At 37.8% G+C, this 26,723-nt stretch overlaps 1 protein-coding gene across 2 annotated transcripts in view; it reads left to right on the top strand.

Moving 5' to 3' along the window:
- palm3 (paralemmin 3) overlaps positions 1-26,723 on the top strand; it is a 90,411-nt gene that overhangs the window by 858 nt on the left and 62,830 nt on the right. The gene's annotated exons all lie outside the window — the stretch shown is intronic.

Here is a 26,723-nt window from a genome sequence, read left to right on the forward strand (position 1 = left end):
CACTTTCAAGCAGTTTCATCTCACACTTACTCTATGTGCAAGGTCTTGAGTTCTACTAGGTTAACCACACAGGCTTTTATGACTCACATAGGCCTACTTAGGCCCCGTTTACACTAAGCCGGATAAGGTTATCCAGGGTAAATCACACCTAACCTTATCTGTGTCCACACCATACTTGCCAACCTTGAGACCTCCGAATTCGGGAGATGGGAGGGTTGGGTGGTAGTGGGGGGGGGAGGTGTATATTGTAGCGTCCCGGAAGAGTTAGTGCTGCAAGGGGTTCTGGGTATTTATTCTGTTGTGTTTATGATGTGTTACGGTGCAGATGTTCTCCCAAAATGTGTTTGTCGTTCTTGTTTGGTGTGGGTTCACAGTGTGGCGCATATTTCTAACAGTGTTAAAGTTTTTTATACGGTCACCCTCAATGTGACCTGTATGGCTGTTGATCAAGTATGCGTTGCATTCACTTATGTGTGTGTTAAAGCCGCACATATCATGTGACTGGGCCGGCACGCTGTTTGTGTGGAGGAAAATCGGACAAGACGACAGGTTGTAGAGGACGCTAAAGGCAGTGCCTTTAAGGCACGCCCCCAATATTGTTGTCCGGGTGGAAATCAGGAGAAATTCGGGAGAATAGTTGCCCTGGGAGATTTTCGGGAGGGGCACTGAAATTCGGGAGTCTCCCGGGAAAACCGGGAGGGTTGGCAAGTATGGTCCACACACAACAATGCCAACGTTTAAGACCCCCGCCCGCTTCCGTCCGCCGGTGCAACGCGACCTAGTACGCATGCGCGGAAAATGCGCACATCATAGCCATCTCCAGTGTTGCTTTGTGTGCAAGTTCTTAAATGTAACTTATCTAAACAATATCCAGTGTTGTGGTATTTCAATTAACTTGAATCCAGTGCGCAGTGGGGCCCTATTGTAGTGAATCACACCTGAGACATCATAAATTAATCAAATCTTTATTAGACACGTAAACAATGTGATAAAGAACATTTAACATTAATCAATCTATGGATCTAGATATCTGGTCAGCACACTCCTCACTCTTTTGCCTTCACCTTCATTGTCCATTCGTTTTTGGTGACTTTATATACTCTGACCGAGACGTCGAGTCCGCGACATACATGGTGGACAATAACTGATACAGTCTGCTTTGCTAGTCCAAAAGCATTCGCCGCTTTCCTCGACGGCCAGGTAATACAAAGCACACGCTACCTTTTTTTTTAATCAAATCCACAGGAGCTCTCATTCTCCTTGTCTCTCCTTCGACAAATGGACAAAGTTTTTCGCTGAGTAGCATCACAGCTGACCCGGCCGGACCTTGGGAAGTTCTCTTGCCGTCTAAGAAGTGTTGGATCCCAAATAGCTGCAATCGCTTTCTCTTAAGGTATTCATGTGTGATTTCCACAAGCATCTGTACATGTAGAAGAAGGAGAAACAAGGGCATGTCTGGATGACTAGCCTTCATATTTACAGTGGTTAGCTCCGAGCTACCGAAACCGCTTTATTATGAAGCTGGCTGTGGCGTGTTCTTTCTGACATCACTTCCTGTGTGGGTGAGGTCTTTCTGGCACCACTTCCTCTCTGAACTCACTTTGTAAACGATCAATGAGTCCATACAAGGCTAAGTGCCGGAGATTCAAGAAATACACGGAGCACTTACTCGTGTAAAAATTTGTTCGAAGAGGGGGACCTTAAACGCTGGTTTAGTGTGGCTGAAACGGGGCTTAGGCTAAATAAGTATTCGTTTAAAGGGTTAAACGACTTAGTGTAGACATGGCCTTACTGTATGTGCAAGGTCTTTAGTTCTACTAGGTTAACCACACAGGTTTTTATGACTCACGTAGGCCTACTTAATGCCAACACTCTTGCAACTATCCAAGCTATTGGTCTGCAAGGTTTGTTTGTGGCAAACCTCATCAGAGCAATGCATCAAACAAACACTGCTTTGCATGCAGCGAAGCATGCTGATTTGTAAATAAAGTTCCCAGCAGGAGATCCTCAAATGCTGCTGCTTCTGTCAAGCTCCAAACGGAGGGGTCTTAAGGCCTTTTACGCCAGGGGGTGACGCTCACTTCTGGTTTAATTTGACACGCAGGAAATACGTTCTTTTTGAAGGCTTGCTAACAAGCACAGTTAGGCAGTGCTTCTCGATTATTTTCCGTCATCAACCCCCCTGGGGGAAATATATTTTCTGTGACCCTCCTGATTTGAATTGCTTTTAAAAATGTAATAATATTGATGTATTTATCCAGTGTTGGCGTTAACACACTTTTAGTGTCTTTTTACGCTTTGAAATCAGAAAGGACGCGCATTTTTGGAAGTCCATGTGTCCCCTGGAAAGCAATTTTTATTTTTTTTTTGCCGACCCTGCCTTCTGTGTGTCAAAACAGTGTGTCATTGTAGAGTCAAATTTCCGTCCCCGTTTATTGCGTTTTATTGATTGACCTCAAAGTAATGAACTTTCCTGTACAATTTCTTACATTTTGATTCGCCAAAAGTTTTATCAATCACAAATACTGCATTTCCGCGTGTTAATGTTTTCGTCATGGCGAGCAATAAACCCTTCAAGAGACACTTTTCAGCAAATAGCTCACTTATGAAGATGGAAAGATGTTTTGCACGCCTTGTAAACGGGCTTAAACACCTTTACGACCGGGTGCACTGATTTTCAAAGTTTCAGCGTCACCAGGCACCAGAAAACATCATGTTACATCCTGCTTGTCAGCTCCCAGACCGTGGTCGAGGAGTGCAGGGGAGACAACCTTTTTCCAAAACACAATATAGAATGTGTGCTATAACAGGATAATGCATACATTTATTATTTGTTTTCAAAACGGTTAAAAAAAAAGTGGGACCCCAAACATTTACTGTGGGACCCCATTTTTATGACTTGATGGGGTCCCTGGTACCCCATTTTGAAAATTCCTAGCGCCAACACTGATTTATCTGTACAATACACTGTGTGAGTTACATTTTATATATGCCGCTGACAACCACTCCTTTTAACCTTTCCATTCATGTCACAAACTTCTCCATCTCTTCGCCTGTTAGCTCTGTGCAAGGGTTGTAACTAGGGCTGGGCGATATGGACGAAAAAGTATATCTCGATATATTTTTACTAAAACTCGATATTCGATATACATCTCGATATGTTTTCCGGTAAAAGTATACATATAAAGATATTCATTTTTGAGTGAGATTCACTGAAATTGAAGTGAATGACAACTGTACTGTAAATAGTCAGTGGCACTTTTGTTAACCCAGTTAGTCAAGATCGGTATTAACAGCACAGAAAAAAAAACAGTTTAAGTAGCACAGATAACATAACATAAATAAAATAGAAAAATATTATTTCTACGTGAAATAAATAACATAGCTGTGAAAATAATACAAAATATATCAACCTCAGATAAAAAATTTATTTGCAGGCAGGCACTTTTTAATTCTCAGTCGACGATGTAATGGACTGTCACACACGTACGGTTCTGGTGAGCGCCAAGTAAGTGACTTGACTTAATTGTGCGGCTATGCTCTTCCTCACTTCGGCATACATTTTTGGCAGCATTTCTCGTGCCAAATATTCCTGGCTTGGCAACTCGAGAACAGTTTTGATTTGGGCTTACATGGTAAACAACTCAAATGAATGTTTTATCCAGACGCATACATTTGTCCAAATGTGGCCAAGTAGACGCATTGTGGGTTTCTTGGACGTTGTCTATATTGCTAAAAGAAAAATCTAAAGAAGAGAATCCCTCTGCCATCTTCCACTAGTTGTTTTGATGTATAATACGCCCACTTGAATATTCCCTCATCTCTTCTATGACTCACTCGTCGTCATTTGGTATGTCTGTTGCGATTTCCATTCCTGGTTCGATGACCCGCCCTTACTTGCCTCTGATTGGCCTGTCCCTAATGTTTTGCCATAATCTCAACCAATCGTGACTCATCATAGTAAACAACTAACCAATCATGGATGTTCTTAGACGTGCAAGCACGTCTTGAAAGGAGGAAGGGGAGGGGTTTAGTAGCCGTTGGAGGGAAGCGGGGGAGAACAAGGAACACAACAAATAAGGTGTTTGGTCATTTTAATGTGAAGTAAATTATATCGATAGTACGATATTTACTTAATTCATATCTTGTTTAAAAATATATCGATAAATCTTACAAATTCGATATATCGCCCAGCCCTAGTTGTAACAATCGATTATTTCCATTCGAGAAACAGCTTGATTTATATTATCTTGCTTCAATAAATAGTTTAAAGGATCTAAGTAATAAAAAATTTATAGAATTCGGACCACAGAGTGCCTGGTACTTGAAATATGCGGACGCACCGTTTTTCCAGACTATAAGCTGACTATAAGTCGCACCCACTAAATTTTAAAACAAAAAAATTTTTTTTCATATACAAGCCACACTGGACTAAGAGCCACCGATGTATACTGGTACATTGTGAAATGAAACGTTCTATGTAAATATAAAACGTTTTTGTAAATGTTTATTTACATACCTTAATTGTTTCCAAACAGTGTCTGTAAAACGGCTGATCAAACAAAACAAAATCATTGTCTTCATTCTTTATGAGATGAATAAGATTTTCACCTTTTAATAAGGTTTAAGATGTTTATTAGGATTCTTCCTCCTTGTACTTTGTAAACACTTTGAGTTTGAACAGTTTCTTAAAGTGGATAATTTTAGTACGTTGTTTGATTTATTTGCTTAGTCCATTCCATAATTTAGCCGTTAGCAAAAATAAATCCATAGACTAGCCGCACCTTTTGTACCAGCTGCAGGGTCCAAAGCTTTGGAAAAAAGTAGCGGCTTACAGTTCGGAAAATTGTGTAGTTTCTGGACTGTGTGATTGCCATGATCTGTGTGGTGGCAAACAGCGGGGAGTTTTTTTTTTGTTCTTTAATTTTTATTAATTTCATAGGTTGATTGGCAACACTAAATTGGCCCTAATGTGTGAATGTGAGTGTGAATGTTGTCTGTCTATCTGTGTTGGCCCTGCGATGAGGTGGCGACTTGTCCAGGGTGTACCCCGCCTACCGCCCGAATGCAGCTGAGATAGGCTCCAGCACCCCCCGAAACTCCAAAAGGGACAAGTGGTAGAAAATGGATGGATGGATGTTGCTATTTCAATGTTGATCATGTGAATTTATTATTTTAAAAAAAGAATGAAGGTTATGGCTAACAGGAAAATGGTTGTCAGTTTAAACTATTTTCCATAAAATACGCATTGAGGCTATAAAGTGTTTTATCCAATTACTCGAACAAAATAATCGATGCATTACTCGATTATTAAAATAATTTTAAGCTGAAGAAGAAGAGAGATAAAATAACTGATAACTGCACCCCTACTCTGTACACAAGTGTTCCTGTGTACTTACTAGAGATTGACTTATGTGGTTTTTTTTTAGAGCCGATACCGATTAGTAGTAGTCAAGGAGGCCGATAACCAATGTTTGGAGCCATTATTCATCTCCAGCAAAGATGAAGAGTAAACAGCCGTTTTTTTAAACATTATTTTTGAGGAAATGTCGGACCAGTAGCGAGACAGTGTTTTATACGACACTAATGTTGTTGTTGATTTAGCGCAAAATAACATCAGGGGATTTCACAAACACCTTTATTACGTGTGTCTAATGCTGCGGGTCAGAGGAAAATCAACATTTGCATTCCAAAATTGTTAAAAACATATGTGAATTCTCTACATTGCAATAACTCAACTTTATAGCAATTTATGGATTTAATGCCTTTAAGTTTCCCCGTGAGGAACCCTGAAATATTGCAAACATTTAAATGCAATCCATTCTAGGCTCCTTCACAAAGCTTATACAATACATGAGACATTTTTCAAGCTGGCTGACATCATTTTTTTCTGGATGTTGCAGAACATTTAAGAATGCTGCCTCTTTTTCTTTACCTGTATAATAAGCCTCCTTTTTGTCAATATATTTACACAAAGTTGGGATTTTTGGCAGGGATATCTTTTCAGTCATCTTAATGTCCACCCATGTATGTCACGTTGTTATTTGATTGAATCACGGGACATGACACTCGCCTCGCTCCTTTAATGAGCCCACACTCCTTGCTGTGGACGGAGTCTTGTTCGTTGCAGTAGCGAAACAAACAAAACAGAACCATTAAGACGCCGGTAAAGAAAGACAAAAACTAGACTTCCCAGCAAAAATTGAAGTTTTGTAAGCTAAGCAGAAGAGCTGTACTGTGTACAAGCGACCAACATTGCAGGAGGAAAAGAAAGGTGCATGGCTGCGTAAGCGCTGCAGTAAAAAAAAAAAAAGAAGCGACCCTTCACATGCAGAGCAAACAGGCTAGTGCTTGAGCAGTGTTTATAACTATCTACTTGACTTTTTTTTTTTTTAAATACTAAATAGTAAATACTGCTATCATACATGTAAATATTGTATCTGCTGATCTGTTGTAGTTCTAAAAAGATATAATGGTCCATCTCTAGTATTTACTACTGTTAGTTAGATTAAACACTGCTGCCATCCAGCTGCAGGCTTGCGTATCGTTCTAACATGAATACTAGTGTGTACCCATTAATAATGAACATCTCCTCAACTGTTCCTGGCCATATTGACCCCCTCACTGCCACTGGGGTTCTGATCCACTATTTGAGAAGTACTGAGCTATGTTTACACTACAACAACCTTGTTTTTTATTTGCGCTTTTGAAAACGTTAACGTATAATGACGATGTTCGGACAATTATTTTGGTACGCCCTACTTTTTGTAGTATTCAGATTTGGGCCAAAAGTTTGCCCCGGCCCGTTTTTTGCTCAAGTAACATTTTGCAGAATCGTAAAGCCAAACAAAATCCTACTCGTCTTGTCATGTTATTAATTCTCTTCATGAGTCCAACTGTGTTCGTAGCGTGTCTTTATTACAAACTGTGCCAATGTTAGCCGGAAATCATTCTCTCCTAGCGAAGTCGCCCCTCTATGACATCATTACTGGTTGACTGTAGTTCAAGACCGAACCCATAGTTAAGTACGAAGATACCACTCTCTTTCCCACCTCCCTCTCTGTCATCGCCTTCTTTGCTAACAAGAATTATTCAATTAAGATTTAAGTGATTTTAAACCTTAATTTATGGATTTAATTAATCATTTAAAAGTATTCCACATTTTTTCTTAATTTATACAGTATCTATGAAAAATATCTCTAACATGTGTTCATGGTATTATTTTTGGGTGTCAAAAACCCATTTAATTGGATTTGGATTTTAGTTTAGTTGTAGTTTTTGTGCGATTTGGTCTTTGTCGTAACCTTTGAAACAGATTACTAACGGTGCCAAGTAGTAACCTTTATTTTTCCCTATTTACTCTAATCAATTCCAAACAATTAACTAGGCCTGGGCCGATAATACATTTTTTTGGACGATATATTGTCCCACAAATGATTGCCGATAAACTATATTATTGTCACTATTATTTTGAGATCATGCAATGTTATCATAATATTTCATAATAATACTTTCAAACACGATAAACGTATATTACTATAGTATATTTGTTTACCATTGTGCAGTAATTGGAAGGTCAAAAACTTTTTAAATGTCCTAATTAAGTAAACAAACAATCAAATTAAATGCACTCTAAATCTTTGATAGCAAATTTGCACTTCAATATATATTGACTATTGACATGACAGGAAATGTTGATTTTTCCCCCCAGTATGAAAAACTGGGTAGGGTGTTTTGTTTTGTTGCCTCTTTTGCTGTCCCTCACTTTCCAACAAATTCGGCATACCAGCTTGTTTGTCCGTGTTGATGGGCTAATCTTGCTTGTTTGGTTTGATGCAAAAATATTCCCACACATGGAGGTTTGGTTTTGAGATCGTCATTATTTTCTTCATGATCTGTGTTATTTTGAGGTGATTTTCAGTAGCAAGTCAAGGCTATTGAAGCTCTGTTCGTGCATCGTGTGTGTAAAAGTTAGCGTTCCCGCCTCCACCCACAGAGACAAAGATTGTGGATGACTGACAAGAGGATTCACTCTGCTCATTTAATTCTACTATGGAATAAACAAGCTTAAGTGCTGGGAGCGATAGACAAAGGGAACTGTCTTGCACCCTGTTTGACGAAGAAAACAAACATACAAAGACACAGCAATTTATTGATGCCTGCAAAATTATCCAGTTAATTTTATTTATCGTTCGATTAACCGATTTATTGACAACCAACATAATACTGAACATTGATGATGCTATGGCCATTTCAAGCTGTGTGCATGCCAGAACACTAGTAGGCGATGACACTTAAAGACTGGAATTGGAATGTAAAGATAAACGGTAACAATGATAAGCACAGTAAAACTCCACATGGTTAGTGTTACCGTTTTAAATTAAAATGATTGACAAACTGTGATTGATAAATGCACTTTGATAAACTCACTGACTGACTGGCGCTAGCTCATATTCTCACATGAAAACAAAAGACATTAACGTAATTCCCCATTAAGAAACGACATACCACAATATAAACTTATATAACCACATTACTGTCTGAGCTATTTAGTTGTGCACATTGAACCTACAAGCTGTGCTCTCTTAGCACAGAGTCATCGTTCTATACTAGAAGTGGGAATCTTTGGGCACCTCACGATTCGATTACGATTACAATTCAGGAGCTACGATTCGATTAAAAATCAATTATTGATACATCTATAATTTATGTATATTGATGCAGTTTTACATTTCTTTTCGTTTCACTAAATAAACGTTTATCAATCGTAACTTCTAAAAACAGTGCATTTATAATGAGAAACTGTTCAATTAATTCCATCACATTTATTAAATTAATGAAAATGTGTGCAAAACTTGCCCTGTGATGAGGTGGCGACTTGTCCAGAGTGTACCCCGCCTTCCGCCCGATTGTAGCTGAGATAGGCTCCAGCGCCCCCCGCAATCCCGAAGGGAATAAGCGGTAGAAAATGGATGGATGGATGGATGTGCAAAACTGTACCATAAGTGCCTTAAAATAAAGGAGCTGGTCGGATCTCTCTGTGAGGTGGCTCGCTGCAGTCAGCCAAATTTTATAATTGTCTGCATTACTTTATTTACAATAATAAAAAAAAACTATTATTGATTCATGACGTTTACTAATCGATTTTATAATTGTTCATGTCCGAATTGCGATGCATCTAAAAATTGATTATTTCCCCCACCTTTATTCTACAGAGGAATATGAGGCGAAGGTGTTTTTACAGTGCGTTCAAGGACAGCTGAACAGAGTGCCACACCGCACCCAGAAATAATAATAATAACAGATTTTATTTATTTTCATTTCAATAAATCTTAAAGTGCTGCAGTACAAACCAATTTTTAAAACAATAAAAGCTGAGCCATTAAAAAAGATAAAATACTAAGACTAAAACACTATCAGTGAAGCATAAACAACACAAAACATACAAAATAAGTACTTTTTGACTACATTAAACAATACTGTGACTGTGATGATAAACTCGATCATTTTGGTCACGATAACCATGATATGAAATGTTCATATCGTTACATCACTGGACTGTAACAAAGCACAACAAACATGTCCTAAGATAAGACCGTTGTTTAATGGGAGTAACGGGCGGTAGATGAATGACCCTGTCATTTGACAAAATACTGTTGACATCACAAATTACCTTTTTTGGAAGTAAAAAAGAAAAACATCTGGTGTACAGCCCATTTAGCATGAGGTTTCATGGAGACGTTGAATGTAAAGAATCCCAACACAAGATTTGTGAGAATGTCACACTAGCAAAAGAACACATTGCACTGTTGATCTGCAGGTCTGTAAATCTTCACTAAGGAAGTCATTGTAGTTAAAAAGACATACTACAAATTGAACTACAGCTGCTGACACTCACTGTTCAAGGTTCGACAAAAAGGAAACAGCCATGGCTGAACTGTTGTAAATGATTTGTGATGCCTAAATTCATCATGAGGGCTTTGGAACTTTGCCCTGCTTGTTTTTTTAAGTCACTCTCTTTCCAGTAAAGCGAGAATAAAAAACCCTGATCCAGTCACAAGATTGTACAAGCAAAGTATAAGTAGGTTTTTTGCACATATCATCTGATTTATTCGTTATTCAGTGATGTAACTTTGGTTCATTGGCATATTTTCCTCTGGGAGTACTTTTTACACTGTGTTTGTATTCCCACTGATCTGGAGAGAAATATATCTGCAGATGACAATGTCATATTGATTGAACATGTTGTTAGGCGGCAGCATTAAAATAGGCGCATATGATATTGTATACGTAGTCAAGTGAAAATATTAGTACACCCAACAGTAGAAAACTTAATACTGAATCACTTTACACAAAATAGTGGAAATCTGGCAAAACATGCCTACCGACTGAGTCACCTGTGATATTGTTTTTTATGTTAAATATAGCACATGGTGGGGCTATTACTGAATCCTATAGTTGGACTCTATTGGATAGAATTGACATTTGTCACACAGCTTTAAGGGGAACTGCACTTTTTTGGAATTTTGTATATCGTTCACAATCATTATGTAAGACAAGAAGACAGTTGTATTTTTTTAATCAAAGTCATCAAAGTCAAAGTCAATTTTATGCAATTATTCACATGTACAAGACATATAGGGAATCGAAATTATGTATTTCACACAGTTAGTGTGTTCTAACTCGGAAATTAAACATAACAAGACAAACACCAATTTAAATATTATAGACCTGTTTCTTAACTTCCACAATTTTCAAAAATTATTGAAAAAAATTTTAATAACAGATTTCATAAACAAATTTAAAATACTCGCAGAGAACCAATATGGATACAGAGCTAATATTTCAACATCGATGGCTTTAAAGCTGGGGTACCTATGTTATATTCTTTAACAAAAAAAAATCATATTTACATCATACAGTATATCGTAACAGTAATCATTTCTGAAAAAATCATACGTCTGTGTGCTGTCTCTGCCTTATAATTCAGGGTTTCCCGCAGCGCTTTGTTGTTAAGGCGGCCGCCTTAACAACAAAGAGCCACCGCTTAAACTAAAGTCTTAACAAGCTGCTCCGCTTAGTTCTGCCTCTGTCAGTACGGCTCTGCAGCACCCAGCTGCCGAACACCCACCTAGAAAGATTGCAATACCTGCGCTTGCCTTTACGGCATACACTGCTAAAAAATAAAAAGAGGAAATCAGAGGAAGAAAAGAAAGACGCTGTGCATCTAAAAAAACAAAGGACCAAAACTCGAATAAATATTGGTCCGGCGTATTAAAAATGGAGTGCATTGTGGGCCAGTCTTGGACTAACTTTGGACACGCAAGTGGCTGTTTTTCTTCTATTTTCCTATATTTTTGTATAGTAACGTGTGTTACCGATAGTCTGCAACAAAATGCGAACTAGGGGATCCTTCGATGCGGGCACCAAACGCCTTTTCGTGTCGTCCTCGCCAGTTTCGGGTCCTAAATGGCTGTCAAGTGCACCAACTTGTCGGAATACCTACTCGGACTTCTTCCGTGCGGGTAAGATGCATGATTTATGATCTAGATCACACAAGCTTGTGATCACGGCGCCGCTATAAATAGTTTGTCTGCGTTAGAGCTTATAACAACATACTAATAATATTAATATTAATAATGTTAATATTCAAGTCACAAAATGTAAATTCAGTATTATTGGCACTTTTTTAATGGTTATTTATTGGATTTTATGGGCGAAATAATGGAGCTCCCATTGGCTCCGTTGTAAGTCGACTTTTATTTACGTTTATTTAATATTTAGAATGCATTAAAAAAAAATCCTCCATTGTCATGTTTTTCATTATGATTGTGAACAATTCGGGGATTATTAAAGTATTTCTGATTCTGATAAGCAAAATTCCAAAATAAGTGTAGTTCCCTTTTAAGGGGGCTGACTGGCACTTGGGTGTAAAATTGGTTGAAAAACTTAGCCGTCATCAAGCCAAACATCTATATTCAGTGACTAATTGCCCATAGGTCTTTGACCATCTATCTAATGATTATAAAACTTAACGGATATCCGTGATACATGTATGCTAGCAAGTGTTTGATCATAACCCAAAGGGCGCATCGCAAATGTAATTTACGGTCATGTAATGTTTACAAATTGGTTTTGTCACACTTTCATAATCTGTCACATAACCATTGTGTGTTGTGTTTGCTGCTATTTTCTTACATCCTTGCACATTATTTCAGCCTCAAGCAGTGTGTACTAAATGCTAAGATATGTCACACACATCGACTCGAAGAATAAAATGGAGCTTGTGTTTTCCCTACGTGCTGGAGTTTCTGCAGAAAATGTTTGTTTTCTGCCCACTTAGGCTCAAGACTGTTTATTCTTTCACTTTAGTAACTAAAACAATAATTAATTTTGCATTTTAATGTAACTGAAGTTAGTGCAGCAGGTTTAAAAATGTGTTTATTTTATTTTTTTCTTGCTGCAGCACCTTTGACTGAAGTCTGTTGTCTTCCACTTCTAAAAAAAAACTGTTTGTCTTTGCTTTTGCTGGAGTTAGCATAGGCATTTATTTTTCTGTGTGCCTAACATTAGGCTGAAATGGACGGAGTAGATCTGATCTGTCCATTTGTGCTTCTGTCGCATCGGTAGATGTCAGATTCATATCGGATTTTAGCTACATTTGGAAGAGCCTGATTCACAGCTGAGAATATCTAACTCCGTGCATTTTTCTCTGTTTGCTCCCATGATGCATAGCTGGGATACTGGTGAGAAAAAAACTCTGACACTTGAACCATGTAGTGTAAATCCAGGCTAAGGCCATGTCCACATGAACACGGATACCTAATAAACGCATACTTATTTCTGCGTTAGGCCTCTTGTCCATACGCAAACACACACTTTTTTTCCTTAAAGAGGCAGACTTTTAAACTCTGGTCAAGGTGAAGATTTACAAAACTCTCCGCTCAGTGTATGCGTGTACACGGCACAAACGGAGACTTGTTCTCCTCTGATGACGTCACGGTTGTGTGCTGTCTTTTCCAAAGCTCGACAACGCTGCCTTGCTGGCTTTTAACGCACTATAAGAAGACCTACTGTATGTTTGAACGTAAACATGCTGCTACTTTCACTCAACATTGATGGAAAAAGACCTACCAAAATGGGCTTTGTGACACTCCGCCAGCGACATTGACAGTCAGCTGTTTTGGATACCAAAACTGTCGGACCCAAAGCTGATGGAACAACTTTGACAAGCAAGACTTTTTGATTTGTGTCATAAGAAAGGTGCAACATTAATGTTATTTATCCTTATTTAGCGACAGATCATGAAGTTAACTTACATGTGTTGGTTCCATTTGTGTCGATGGCATATGACGCGCTCGAGCAACAAAACAACATGATGTATAATTCCTTCCTGTTAGTGTGTACTGATGTTAAAGACAATGTACACTTAATTGCACATGTAGTATATATACTGTATATATATATTGATGATTAAATGCTTTGTAATTCCACAAGAATTTAGCGCTTTAGGCACTTCAACATTCAAGAAATTTCCATGGCGCCTTGTTAGTGTGCGCCAATTTTAGAAATAATGTACACTTCACTGCACTTGTATATGCACACATGCACATATATGTCACCATGTTGCTGATTTTAAACATGTTATAATTCCACAAGTGTTTGGTTTTAGCAGCACATGCGTGGATGCGCACTTTAGACACTTAAAAAAGATGCATAATGTTCCCAGGGCTCTGTACAAATGCAGGCTGGTTTTAAAGACATTGTACATGTCATTGTACATCTAGTATATCAGAATAAACATAATGAGGTGTAATGCAACCATGTCCGCTTTTGCGGCTTTTCTAGGCTTCTGATTGGACCAAATGTGCATGACAGTTGGTGTATGACAGTTTTGAAACTACATCAGCCAGCAGATATGAAACTCATCTCTTACACTAACTTGTCACTGGCTGATGGATGGATTTTCAGGAAGAGGGAAATTCCTCACTCTAGCATCGCTCTTGGCGTATCTCTCCTGCTCCTGTCACAGTTCTAGTGATGTTGGACTCTCATCTCTCTCCCCTTTACTAACTATATCACTACCATAGCAGTTTTCTCTGTTACAGTCTCCAGTAAAAACAGCATGCAAGACAACCTAAAACCTAATAATTTTCATGCTTGTTCTCTCAAAATGACCCACCTTAGATAGCTATTTTCCGTTGTTGGTAGTAAATTGTAACATGTCTAAAATGTGTGTAAAACAATGTGGTTGAGTCTTCTATTTGGAAAGTTAAGGATGCATTGTAGAAGGCCAAATACACCTGAACAAGGTCGTTTTTTTTACGATCCTGGAAATTCCAACAATCTAAGGACCATCAGAATGTCCAATTTGGCTGAATGTCTTCCGTTGTCTTTTACTTCAGCATTTCACCGCAAGTTGTGTCAATGCGCTCTGTTTCTACTGACCTAAATAATTTTTCAACATTGCACAGAAACACTTGGCTCCAAACTTATTATGGGGGAACCGGACATTAGTCTCACACAAATATGGTTCACCTGGAAACAACATTACGGAGACACAAGGACAATGGCTTTAAAGGCAGTGGGTGTGGTGAACAATAGCTCAACATATCAGGACTAATACACCTCATAATTATTTTTCAATAAGGTTTTAGTCAGTGTACAAATGAAGCTTGATGGTTTTGTCCATAAAGTTCGCAAAATCTGCATTGAAGTTTTTTCAAGAACCCAAAGCCCATCCGTTTAAAGTCAGTGTGTTCTGAGCAGGGTTTTATGCTGCTGATTCCGATCGCCCATGAGTGAGATATACAGATACCTATCGCATGCATTATCTGTTAAAAATGTTTTAAAAGTATTTATGGTGAGTGGTATTGACAGTGTAAAAATATCAACAGAATATTTAAACAAGTTCCTTTTTCTCTTTTTATGACATATAATTGTTTGAGCAAAAAACATAATCAATAGTCCACAATACCTAAACAAAAGCATAAAGCGGGGCTTTACGCTTAGCTTTTTCACTACTACCACCGGTGCTACTAAATGAAAATGTACATTTAGTAGCAATATGAAATGTCTTAAATCTCACAATTTCTTTATTAACACTCAAATAACGTACACGTGTACACTATAAACACAATGCCATCATAAGGCCTACTGTAACATTTAATTAAACACAGAGAACATCCCTAAACTGTGCTAGCGCTGTCGGTAACATGAGTGTAGGGCTGGTCGATATGGACCAAAACTCTTATCCCAATATAAAGTAGTATACAAGTACACAATGGATGTTACACTTTTGTAGCGTTTATTTTATGTTTATATTGATAGTCTTATAAACCTAAATAAGAGAAGAAGTGTAAAGAAATAAAACTGAGGAAAGAAAATAATTTAAAAGAAAGAACATCCACGCTCAACAAAACTTCTGGAGCTTCTATTTCTTCATGCTGTTAACTATCTGTCTAGCTGCACATGCGGAAAACAAGTAGCGAGAGCAGAATAAAGCGGATGTGTTTATTTTGCAATGAAGTAAACGCAGTCTCAAAGGAATGTAACCTGCAGAGGCACTTTCTGACAAAACCTCCAAATTTTGAGCCCTTCGGCTCTTGAAACTGCGGCCCTCTTCATTACATAGTTGACTAGCCCTGCTCTAGAGTCTTAGACTCTGGTTTACATTCTGCTGTAACATGGTTCCATCTAGACTTGTTAAAGTGTACTAATAATTGTACTTATTTCTTAGCTTCACGGCTAATTTAGCAATTAGCATACCTTATTCTCTGCTCCTGTTTGCTCTTATTTGGTGTGTAACATGTTTGGCCTTGTCCTCCAGTGATAATCATTTTTGTAAGAATTTTAGTTTATTTGCCGCAATGTATTGTTAGCTGTTTTCTGCTTTTCCCAGCTGGGGGACCAAAAAAACAAAACAAATATCAGCCAAAGGGCATCGGCTTTTGGGATTAACATCGAAGCGCCTAAATTGCCATTCCCTGATAACCTACTTTTACAGGGATTTCAGCTGATACTGATCGGTGGTTGATTGATTGGCTCCTCTTTAGTTTAAGGTAACATAAAGAAAATATATAGATACAGAGGAGAGTTGAATATCATTGATGATTGATAAATGTGCTGAAAAAATATCAATTGTTAAAGTAATGAATGGTTAATGCCTAATTACTATATGTTATTTAGTGGAGCTGTACTCAATTATGATTTTTTAGTTCTCTTACTGATTTTTGTCTTTGAAGCAATCAAGGACTGATTACATTATTTAAAAGGCACCTGCGTAGGTGAATGCATTTTTGATGTTCTGTTACTGAAGAAAGGATTAAATCAAGTAATTGTTGAATTCGTATCAGTCTGAGATGCCTAACATGAAAGTGCGAAATATCCTCTGATATTTGCTTTGTGAGGACGGTGTGTGTCTGCGTGTGTGTGGAGAAAGCGCACTTTCATTTGCAATTATCTGTTGATTTAAGGCCTCAGATGTCCTGTCCAAGTAGAGAAAGGCGGAGGTTGGAGAAATATTCTGTTTACTCGGTCTGTTGTTTCAACTTTGCTATCCTCTTGACTTTCTTTTGACACCATCAGCTATGTATTGATCCAGAATACTGAGATTAGACTGTAAGGACATGTCATTTGCTTGTGAAGGTCATTAACTTGGTTTGCAGTCAATGTTGCAATTCAGCATTGTAAAATCCAACAACGTTCTTCAGAGATTAATTCTGTAACTTCGAAGGTTGAGTATGATTAATTTCAGGATGCTAGTCGAACTCTGATTCTGAACTTTTATTTGGAATAGAAATGATCTATCTCAGCGTGAAACCTTTTATGAGGTATAATTAGTCACAACAATGAGCTAAATTACATTCGCCACTTGCATTGAAGTGTAGAAGCAAACCATTTGAACTTAACTTCACTGTATGGACATGTTTTAAAGGATGTTCTTCGCTCTCACTTTCTTTTTATCTTAACCACCCTACTTGAGGCTTGTCTTCCTTTTAATCCTTTTTTGGACATCCTTTGTTCAATGAGGGTCCACTTAGGGATAAGTGTTGCAAAAAGCCAAATAAAAAGCAAGCCACACGCCTAGTATTTATCATTTAATTGTCTTTTGCAATATTCTGACGCCTCATTTGGTGTCATGCATACTAACGCTGCATTCCCAAATTTATGGTTAAACTCTGAATTGTATTCCTCAGTGTATTTTGACTTTAGAGATTCCAATGTTTATTGCCAGTAAAAGTTAGTTTTGATATCTATATTAACAGTACATGCTAATGATACAAAACATCCAAATTTTCAACCTCAGATAGCAAATGTGTACATGTGTATTTGGTGGGATAAATTGTCTTGTTAGTCATGTTGTCGTGCACAGGAGTTATAAAAATGGCAGATTTGAGTCAACAATTAACCGAATGGTGTTTCTATTTGACACACTTAACAGCTGGAGTACACATTAGATATTGAATATGCTTTTGGTCACACGCCCCAAGCACAACAATGGAGCGGAGCACATAACCAGGCCAAATTATGCACATGGTGTTAAAGGCGAGTTGCCATCAAGCTTTGTCGTGTTTGTTTTACTCTCTTCTATTGGAGTTTTTTGTTTGTTGCTTGCAGGGGTGTACTAAATTGGAATATGTTAAGAATTCCACTTTCCGCTTATAAGACAAACAAATTATTCTATGATTGTGAAAACCTGGTAAATCCAATAAGTTTTTGGAGGATTTTGCTCCATAAGCAGCTTTTTCCTCTTTTCTTGCGTATGAGACTAAGGCTGCAGCTAACGATTATTTTTCTATCGATTAATCTATAGATTATTTTTTTCGATTAATCGGTTAATCTATAGATTATTTTTTTCGATTAATCTATAGATTATTTTTCCTTTTACCGATTATTTTTTTATTCAAAATGAAGATGAAAAAATAAATGTAGGCCCGTTTTTTCAAAAGGCATGGCTTTTATTTACAAAAAAAAAGAAGTATGGCCACCCAGTCAACATTGACAACAACATGACTAAATATTCTGTAACAATGTAAACATTTAAAACTTTTAAAATTTAACAAAATTAAAAGTAGCTTATTTGCTTTTTAATGTGCAAATATAAGAGTCAACATCCAGTGCAAATCTTAATATTCTGCAATAGTATAAGCATTTCAAAAGTAAAAGTATTGCTTATTTTGCTTTAAAATGTGCAAAAATAAAGATAAACATCCAATACAAAAAAGTGCAAAACGAAATATTCTGTAACAACAGTGTAAACATTTCAACAAAAGTGAAAGTATTGCTTATTTGCTAAAATGTGCAAAAATAAAGATAAACATCCAATACAAAAAAGTGCCAATCTAAATATTCTGGAGCACTGTAAACATTAAGTATTGCTTTTAAAATGTGCAAAATAAACATCCAGTCCAACACAGTACACAATAACCAATTCTACTCATTCCAGTGAGTGTCTAACAGTTGTAATGAAGAAAGGTTAGCATGTCTACATGCTTTGGTTCTTTTCTTATTTACAATATTCCCAGCAGCTGAAAATAGGCGCTCAGAAGGGGTCGATGTGGCTGGAACTGAGAGCTAATTAGCCTTCACCTCAAGCCAGGATTGCGAGTGAGCTGAGCTGCAGTTGAAGTTTCTAGAAGGTCAACGGGCTCATAGTGATGTTACTAGTAGTTGACTGGGAGGTGTTTATTATCATTTGGGGAGAGTCCGCTGCCTGATGCTCACCTGCTAAACACCTATCTGCTCCACCCTGAAGCGCTGACTACATGCGCTCTGAATACGCACTGCTGATTGGCTGATAATGCTTCGTGTGTACCAATCAGATGGTTGTGTGGGTGGGACAATGCTGCGTGTGTACCAATCAGATGGTTGTGTGGGTGGGACAATGCTGCGTGCTGAGACAGAGGCAGACGGAGCAAAGCAGCTTGCTAAGACTTTAGCTTAGAAACTCGTTCGGTACACCCCCGTACCGAACCGAAAGCCCCGTACCGAAACGGTTCAATACAAAACACGTACCGTTACACCCCTAGCAGATACAAATGACACATTCATGTTTTTGTGTAATGATGACAACGTATGCTCGCGCGGACGATTGACTAGTTGATGGTTTTCTTTCAAATGTTCGTTCATAGCCGTTGTGCTGCTATGATAGGCCATTTCCGCTCGACACAGTGTGCATACAACAACATTATTAGGCCGTTTATTGAAATACTCCCACACTTTTGACCACTTTTGGCATGCTTTTCCCCCCTCGCTCGCACCGCTCGCATCGTCTTCTTTGATCGTCTGCTTTGCGCTTCGCCATGACGGTAGTGTGACGTCATTATGCGACGCGTCGACGCACAAAAACGGCGTCGACGTATTTACGTAACCGATGACGTCGACTACGTCGACGCGTCGTTTCAGCCTTATATGAGACCACTACTTTATCTGCTCCAAATGTTAAGGATGAATAATGTCTTCAGGAGGATGCAGTATGGGGCACTCCAGCAGCACATGTTGAGCATTCTGGTCATTCAGGACGCAGATACGGGTTACAGACGAGCGTAGCTCCCAGTAGGGCTGCACGATTTTGAGAAAAAACCTAATTGCGATTTGAATTTTTTTACAAAAAAATGCGCATGAAACTGCAATAATAACGAGTGAAGGAAGACGTGTTACTTTTAGACTGTCAATAAACATATTCTTGTCTAAAGGTGCCACACATTAGAACAAGATGTAATAATTTACTTTAAAAAATATTTAACTGTATGCAGACAGACTCAGACCTTTTGTCTGCACCTTGCTCTTTAACTGAAGACATATTAGATTAAAACTATGCAGTGTTTATAATGTAATGTAATCATAATATATCATAATAATACAAGTAACCATTTAAAAGGCTATCAACTTTTATTTATCATTACTGTAGAATTGTTTACCATTGTATTGTAATTGAAAAGTAAATAACTGTTATCCTAAATAAACAAACCCAAATTAAAAAATTGACTCATTTCTGTAAGCAAAAATGTAACCAAAATAGATATTAAACATCTTGAAGAATTTTTTTTCCCAGTTTCAAGAATGAGGTCTGACGCTGTCTTTTCGTTTATTGCTATTATGTGATCACGACGGCATTTTTGCTCGTTCGTCCGTGTTGATGGGCTCATATCACTTATCCGATTTGAAGCTGAAATATTTCCACAAAGGGACATTAGGCTTTATAATCTCATTTTTTTCCTCATAATTTGTTACTTTGCGGCACTTCTCACTGGCGAGTCGCGAGGCTTACTGTACATGCACTGTGAGTGTGTTGGCGACGGCGCCCCGCTCTCGTCTCTGCCGAGAGCAAGATTGTGAATGACTGAATAAAGGGGTCACTCTGTTCAGATAATGCCACTGTGAAATTAACGCCCTCAGCTGATGAGAGCAATGCACAAAGTAAGACGTCTTTCTTTCTGTGTAAAGCGAGAGACAAACAAACGGCAAGCTCAACTATTCTGATTGGCGAAGATGGCTGTCACTCAAATGCCGGTGACGGAGGAGAGAAAAAAACTTCTTAGCATGTTGTGGTTATTTAACACACCAATTAAAGACTTCATGTCGATTCGATGTTGATTAATCGTGCAGCCCTAGTTCAAACGACTGATGGCAGTTCTGATCCCGTTTAGAGTGACCCAAACCCTCTAATCGTGGTGGCGTGGTGATAGGGAGGAATGGGAATTGAGTCTGTGATGTTATGTCCTGCCAGTGAATTTTCCAAAAGTTCATAATGTTAAAATTGGAGTCCCGTAGTTTGGCTGCATAATACGAAAAGGGATGACGGGATACCAGTTGTTCATTGTCTCGCCTGGAGTTTTAGACAAGATTGTAAAGTGTTTTTCGGGTGTTTGTGTGGGCTTTTTTTATGACTTTACAGCTGTAGTGCTCTTTCTGAAAGGTCACAGATGTGATCCCAGCTAGAACAAGTAGAAGCATAATCAGCTTCGTACTACAGTACCATTGCATAGAGTCAATCATACCTACACTGTTGGAGTGTAGTGTAACCGTGAACGGAACTCTTTCCCTGTCTTTGGTTAAGATGCTCATGGCTTCATGTTCTATAGTTGTACCTCAAATAGTTATTACTGTCAATCTTCACTTTGGTTTTATTTAGTTTCTGCAGTGTTGACATTACTTTCAAATCCATGGTGCCAACTAAGAAGTATTTAGGGTATCTTTACTGTTTGTAAAAAAAAATACTGCAATCAGCTTAAATATGTTGATTGATGCCTTAATAGCTCTGAACTGCTTACATCATATGCCTGTCCTCGGTCAAAAACACTGATCTTTTTTCTCTGGTAAATGTGTCAAATAAATAAGCTTAAAAAACACTTCAAACAACAGTATTATTGTAATAAACTGGAATTCAATGGGCCATTCATGAGTTGGAATACCAGTTCACATGGTTTTTGGTGGCATGTTCAATTCAACTTCAATCTTCAGATAACTTTCAGATGACTTACAGGGTTGAGTCAGAGTTTATTCTTTAACGACGGCGTGGCGAAGTTGGTAGAGTGGCCGTGCCAGCAATCGGATGGTTGCTGGTTACTGGGGTTCAATCCCCACCTTCTACCATCCTAGTCACGTCCGTTGTGTCCTTGGGCAAGACACTTCACCCTTGTTCCTGATGGGTGCTGGTAGCGCCTTGCATGGCAGCTCCCTCCATCAGTGTGTGAATGTGTGTGTGAATGGGTGAATGTGGAAATACTGTCAAAGCGCTTTGAGTACCTTGAAGGTAGAAAAGCGCTATACAAGTATAACCCATTTATCATTTATTATTATAACTTTTGGTTGTGATGTATATATGAACTAAATGCTTCATGTAACTGCTGTGTTCAAAGGTTATTTTAGCCAAAGTGGTCTTTTCCATGCATAATTTAGTTTGCAATTGTGTCCTTCCCTGGCACTAAGTTGTTGATGTTATCAGACACATTTGTTGCAAGGTTGTTTTGAATATCACTTTGTTTGTCCTCACTAACAATTGGGTTGGAGGAAAGTTAATTATTGCCCGGCCTAAGAATCAGATGTTTTTTATGTGACCTGACTGCCAAAGAAAGAAATCAATGCACATAGATGACCACAGTGTATCCCACAGGCCATCATCCTGACTCTTACCTGTCCCATAAGAGTTGTTGAACAAACACTTCCAATAATACACTGTTAGCTTTTTCTGAAAGTACTGTTATAAAAATACAAAATTGAAACCATGAAAAAGGAATCCAATGTGTCCCCCATGGGTACAGTAATGCCTGAGATTGTAAGGTATATCTAGCTTATTGATACGTCTATGTCTACAAGTAAGATTTATTAGAATATACAGTACATCTACGTACAGTATGTATATTACGTGCTTTAAAGCAATCAGTTGTAACGTTTCGTGGCCTGAAGCACACAAGCCTACAGGCTTTTGATGCACTGACAATAAAGAGAATGAGCTGAGGGCAGATTACACTAGCGCTGCATTCCTCTCCAAACCTGTTTGACACACATTCACACACACTAATCCTGCACACAAAGCAAGCTGGCACAAGTCAAACACCGGTGCAGGGGGAACGATTAGCTGCAAGAATAATGTGTTCACGTGTGGCCATGGGGCGTTCAAGAAGTAATTAAAAACCACTCTATAAAGGAATATTGAAAAAAAAAATTACAGTGCATAGTCTATTTTGAATGAAGATTATTTTGCAGAGTTTCAGTGTTCCTTTACCTCACGAAAGCACCAAACAGCCACCACGCTCTAAACCAGCAGTTTCCTTCTTTCTGGTCCCGCTGCTACACAACCGAGTGTGATGGTGAGTGACCCTACCAGCACATCGCCTGGAAAGCACCCACTCCTCTCCCCAACTACCGTGATGGTGGGAAATAGTATAAGCAAAAATATTCACTTTTTCAACACCATTACTCACTTTTAACCCTGCCTTGTTGATCAGCCTTTCTTTCTTTGCTAAATCAGTGTACAACAATCAGAACAGACCAAAAATAATTTCAAAATCCTCTTCATTCTGCCAGAAGAGGTACATGCTTCACATGATAATTACATTACCTAATAAAGCTACTGTAGTTGTTTGTAGTACATTGTGTAAGGGGTGCTAAAAAAAAAATCGATTCACACGAGGGGTCTAACGATTAATCCCTATTATCGATAGTTCGATTTATATTCCTAAACTTCAAGTGAATCGATCTGTGCTCGGCAAGTTGACCTTCCAGAAGATATGTATCGATCCAATATTATTTTCAAAGGCAATACATCTATTTTGTCAATACTAGAAAAAAGAAAACATTGTATTTAAGAACAGCAGATTTTATGTAAAGTTTAGCACTTTTAATGATAAGGACGCTAAATGTCAAGTTCGTCTGCTCGTCTGTGGCGTCATCAAAACAAATATGGTGGCCACAAGACAATATCATTAACTACAACATAAAAACTTTCAGCTACAGCACGACTGTAAAAGCTACATCAAATGCAAACACAATATGATAATTTAAAGCCATAACTCAACTTTAAGACTCATAGGACGCAACGGACAAAACAGAAGTAACAGCAGAGCAAGTTTTGGCGACGGACCAGGTTGAGACAGAAGGTTATAACAGTGTAATGAACATAATATGTTAGTATTATTGAAAAAGTAAAAAAAAGTTATTTATGGCTGAAAAAGTGGTCACAGTTCATTTACTTTTCATACTTCATTCATTACACACTCGCCCATTTGGTCCGTCTATCGCCAAAACTTATTTGCTGTCACATCCGTTACGTCTTTTTGATGTTCCGTTCGTGATGGTTGCGCTTTAATATTGATGTATTTAAATGTTGAAAAACAAAAGCCGAAGTAGCAGGTAAATGTACTGTTAAAATGTTGGTTACTGTACTTTTATTGAAAAATGTTTTGAATGTTGAAAATGAGCAAAAAACCTAAAGTGTTGGTTGCACTTTTTTCAAATAAGATGTGAATGCATTGGCCATTAAATGTTCACTTGCTTGTTTGTATTCATAATTGATTTTTACCTATTTCCCTTACAATACATTTGCGGAATATAGGAAACTTCACCTGCAGTCTCCAGTATGCAGTATTTATTTCACAGTCACACTGGTTGAATTTTTTGTTTGCTAAAAAGTTACCAGTACTGAATCAATTTCAACTCACTGAATTGTTTCGGATCGGATCATTCTTAAAACATGTCGTCCTTGAATCGTATTGGCAACCTCAAATTCTGACTCGAATCGAATCTGTGTTTAAACAAATTGTTACACCCGTAATTCATATCCGAACAGCAATTCTTATTTTTTTTAATATTTTAAATTGGTTCCGAATGTTCAAGAATCCATGAAAATAAAAAAAATTGCTATGCAGATCAGGCCTTTTTGGCCGAGATATGAGACAAAATGACAGTATCACAGTTATGGAAAACCATTGACACACTCACTGGAAGAGAGCAAACAAGAAACAACACTATAACATTAAATATCAATGGCACTACTATCACAGACAGTCTGGACATAAGTAATCATTTTAATGAACATTTCATCCAGTCTGTACAAACCCTGAATAAAAAATTCCCTCAAAATCAGTGCAAATAATTGCCATTTATTCAGGATGGACTAAGTTTAGAATTAACAAATGAAACAAAGGTAAACAAAATCCTCTCTGCGTTAACAAGCTCACGATCTAGAGATATATACGGTCTGGACACATTCTTCCTAAAAACGTATAAAGATAGTCTTACTGCTCCTATAACAACATTGATAAATAAATCAATAACAGAAAACACTTTCCCTACCACGTTGAAAACTGCCATTATCATCCCAATCCATAAAGCAGGAAATAAACAAGACATCAACAATTACAGACCAATTAGCCTTCTCCCCGTTATATCCAAAGCAATAGAAAAAGTGATAGTTGAGCAACTCACAGAACATTTGGACTATGAAGACCTCTTACATCCCATGCAGTTTGGGTTTCGGGCAAATCACTCGACCGAAACTGCATGTTGCCTTCTACTAGTAAACAATCAAACAAAACCTTGATAATGGAAGTGTAGTTGGAGCAATATTCTTAGACCTTCGCAAGGCATTCGATACAGTCAGTCACCCCACGTTACTTACAAAATTAACATCTTTTAAACTGTCGACAGATACTCTGGCCTGGATTATGTCATATCTATCTGGTCGGACCCAATGTGTCAGTATTGATAACACAACATCCAGTCTCACTGCTACTGATATTGGCCTGCCACAAGGCTCTAATATCGGCCCTCTTCTTTTCTCCATGTATATAAATGACCTGCCATCTGTATGTGAGGATGTAAATATCCAGATGTATGCAGATGACACGGTTATTTGTACTTGGGGAAAGGACGCTGAAACTGTTGCCAGAAAACTTACAGCAGCCATGGAGAAGGTGGCAATATGGCTACATGACTCTTGTCTTACATTAAACATTAAGAAAACTGCAACAATGTATTTTGTAAACAAATATAAAATGTCATCCTTTCCAAATATAACGGTTAATAAGGAAATAATACAAAATGTTAGTGAATATCGTTACCTGGGTGTCATTTTGGAGCCAACACTTGGCTTTAAAAAACATATCAAACAGATGTGCCAGAGTCTTAAATACAACATAAAAACGTTCAAATGTATCAGGAATTCATTAACACTGGAGGCAGCTCAAACTTATTTTAATGCAATGATTATGTCTCGTTTTTATTATTGTATAACATGTTGGTCGCAGGCAAGCAAAATGACACTGAGGCCATTGGAAACTTTGCACAAACAATCCCTCAAAATCCTTGACCGAAAACCACAACACCACCATCATTGTTTAGTTATCCAAAAATATAGATTGTTAAATTTAGCTAACATTCAAAGATTAGCATCAATACGAATGGCCCATCGAATCTTAAATAACACTGCACCAGCGCCACTTAAGCACTTTGTCCAGTTTACATCTGCTGTGACAACTAGAAACACACGAGCCTCCGCCAGGGGGCAGTGTAGCATACCCAGATGTAAAACCTCTTTTGCACAATCAGCCTTTTCATATAAAGCCATAAAGGAATGGAACGACCTCACAACAAACTTGAAAAGTCTAACAGATTACTCTTCATTCACAATTGAAGTTAAAAAGTGGCTTTGGAGCAATCAAAGCTGCTCACACGGTCACTAAGATGGGCATTATGTTTGACACATCAACCTAATGTGTATTATATTTATCCATGAGAGCATTTTTATTGTAAATTGTGAGGTGTGTGTGTTAAAATCATGGTTGTTTTTACAAATGATGACAGATGTGAACAAAAGCATGTATTGTCTTTGTGTGATGATGTAAATGAGGTGTGGTTGTATTGTATATTAAGTATGTGTCCATGAAAGGGCATTTTATGACTTTTTTCTTAATACTTGTGTATGTTTTTATTGTCATAATTTTATTGCATGCTTTTTGTATCCCTTTAATTTACGTAGCCAGGGACTGCAGATGGAAATTAGCTATTTAGCTATAATCTGGTACAGAACATATCTGTCTTTGAGCTTAATGTTTCTGTACATTGTCCCTTCAAATAAAGACTAAACAAATAAACAAACATCCTCAAGTAGAGGTAGGAGAAATAATTGATTTTTAGATGTATCCCAATTGGGACATGGACGATTATAAAATTGATTAGTAAATGTCAATAATCGTTAATCAATTTATTTATTGTAAATA

This window comes from Entelurus aequoreus, linkage group LG18, assembly GCF_033978785.1.
Source record: "Entelurus aequoreus isolate RoL-2023_Sb linkage group LG18, RoL_Eaeq_v1.1, whole genome shotgun sequence".
Classification (NCBI taxonomy): Eukaryota; Metazoa; Chordata; class Actinopteri; order Syngnathiformes; family Syngnathidae; genus Entelurus; species Entelurus aequoreus.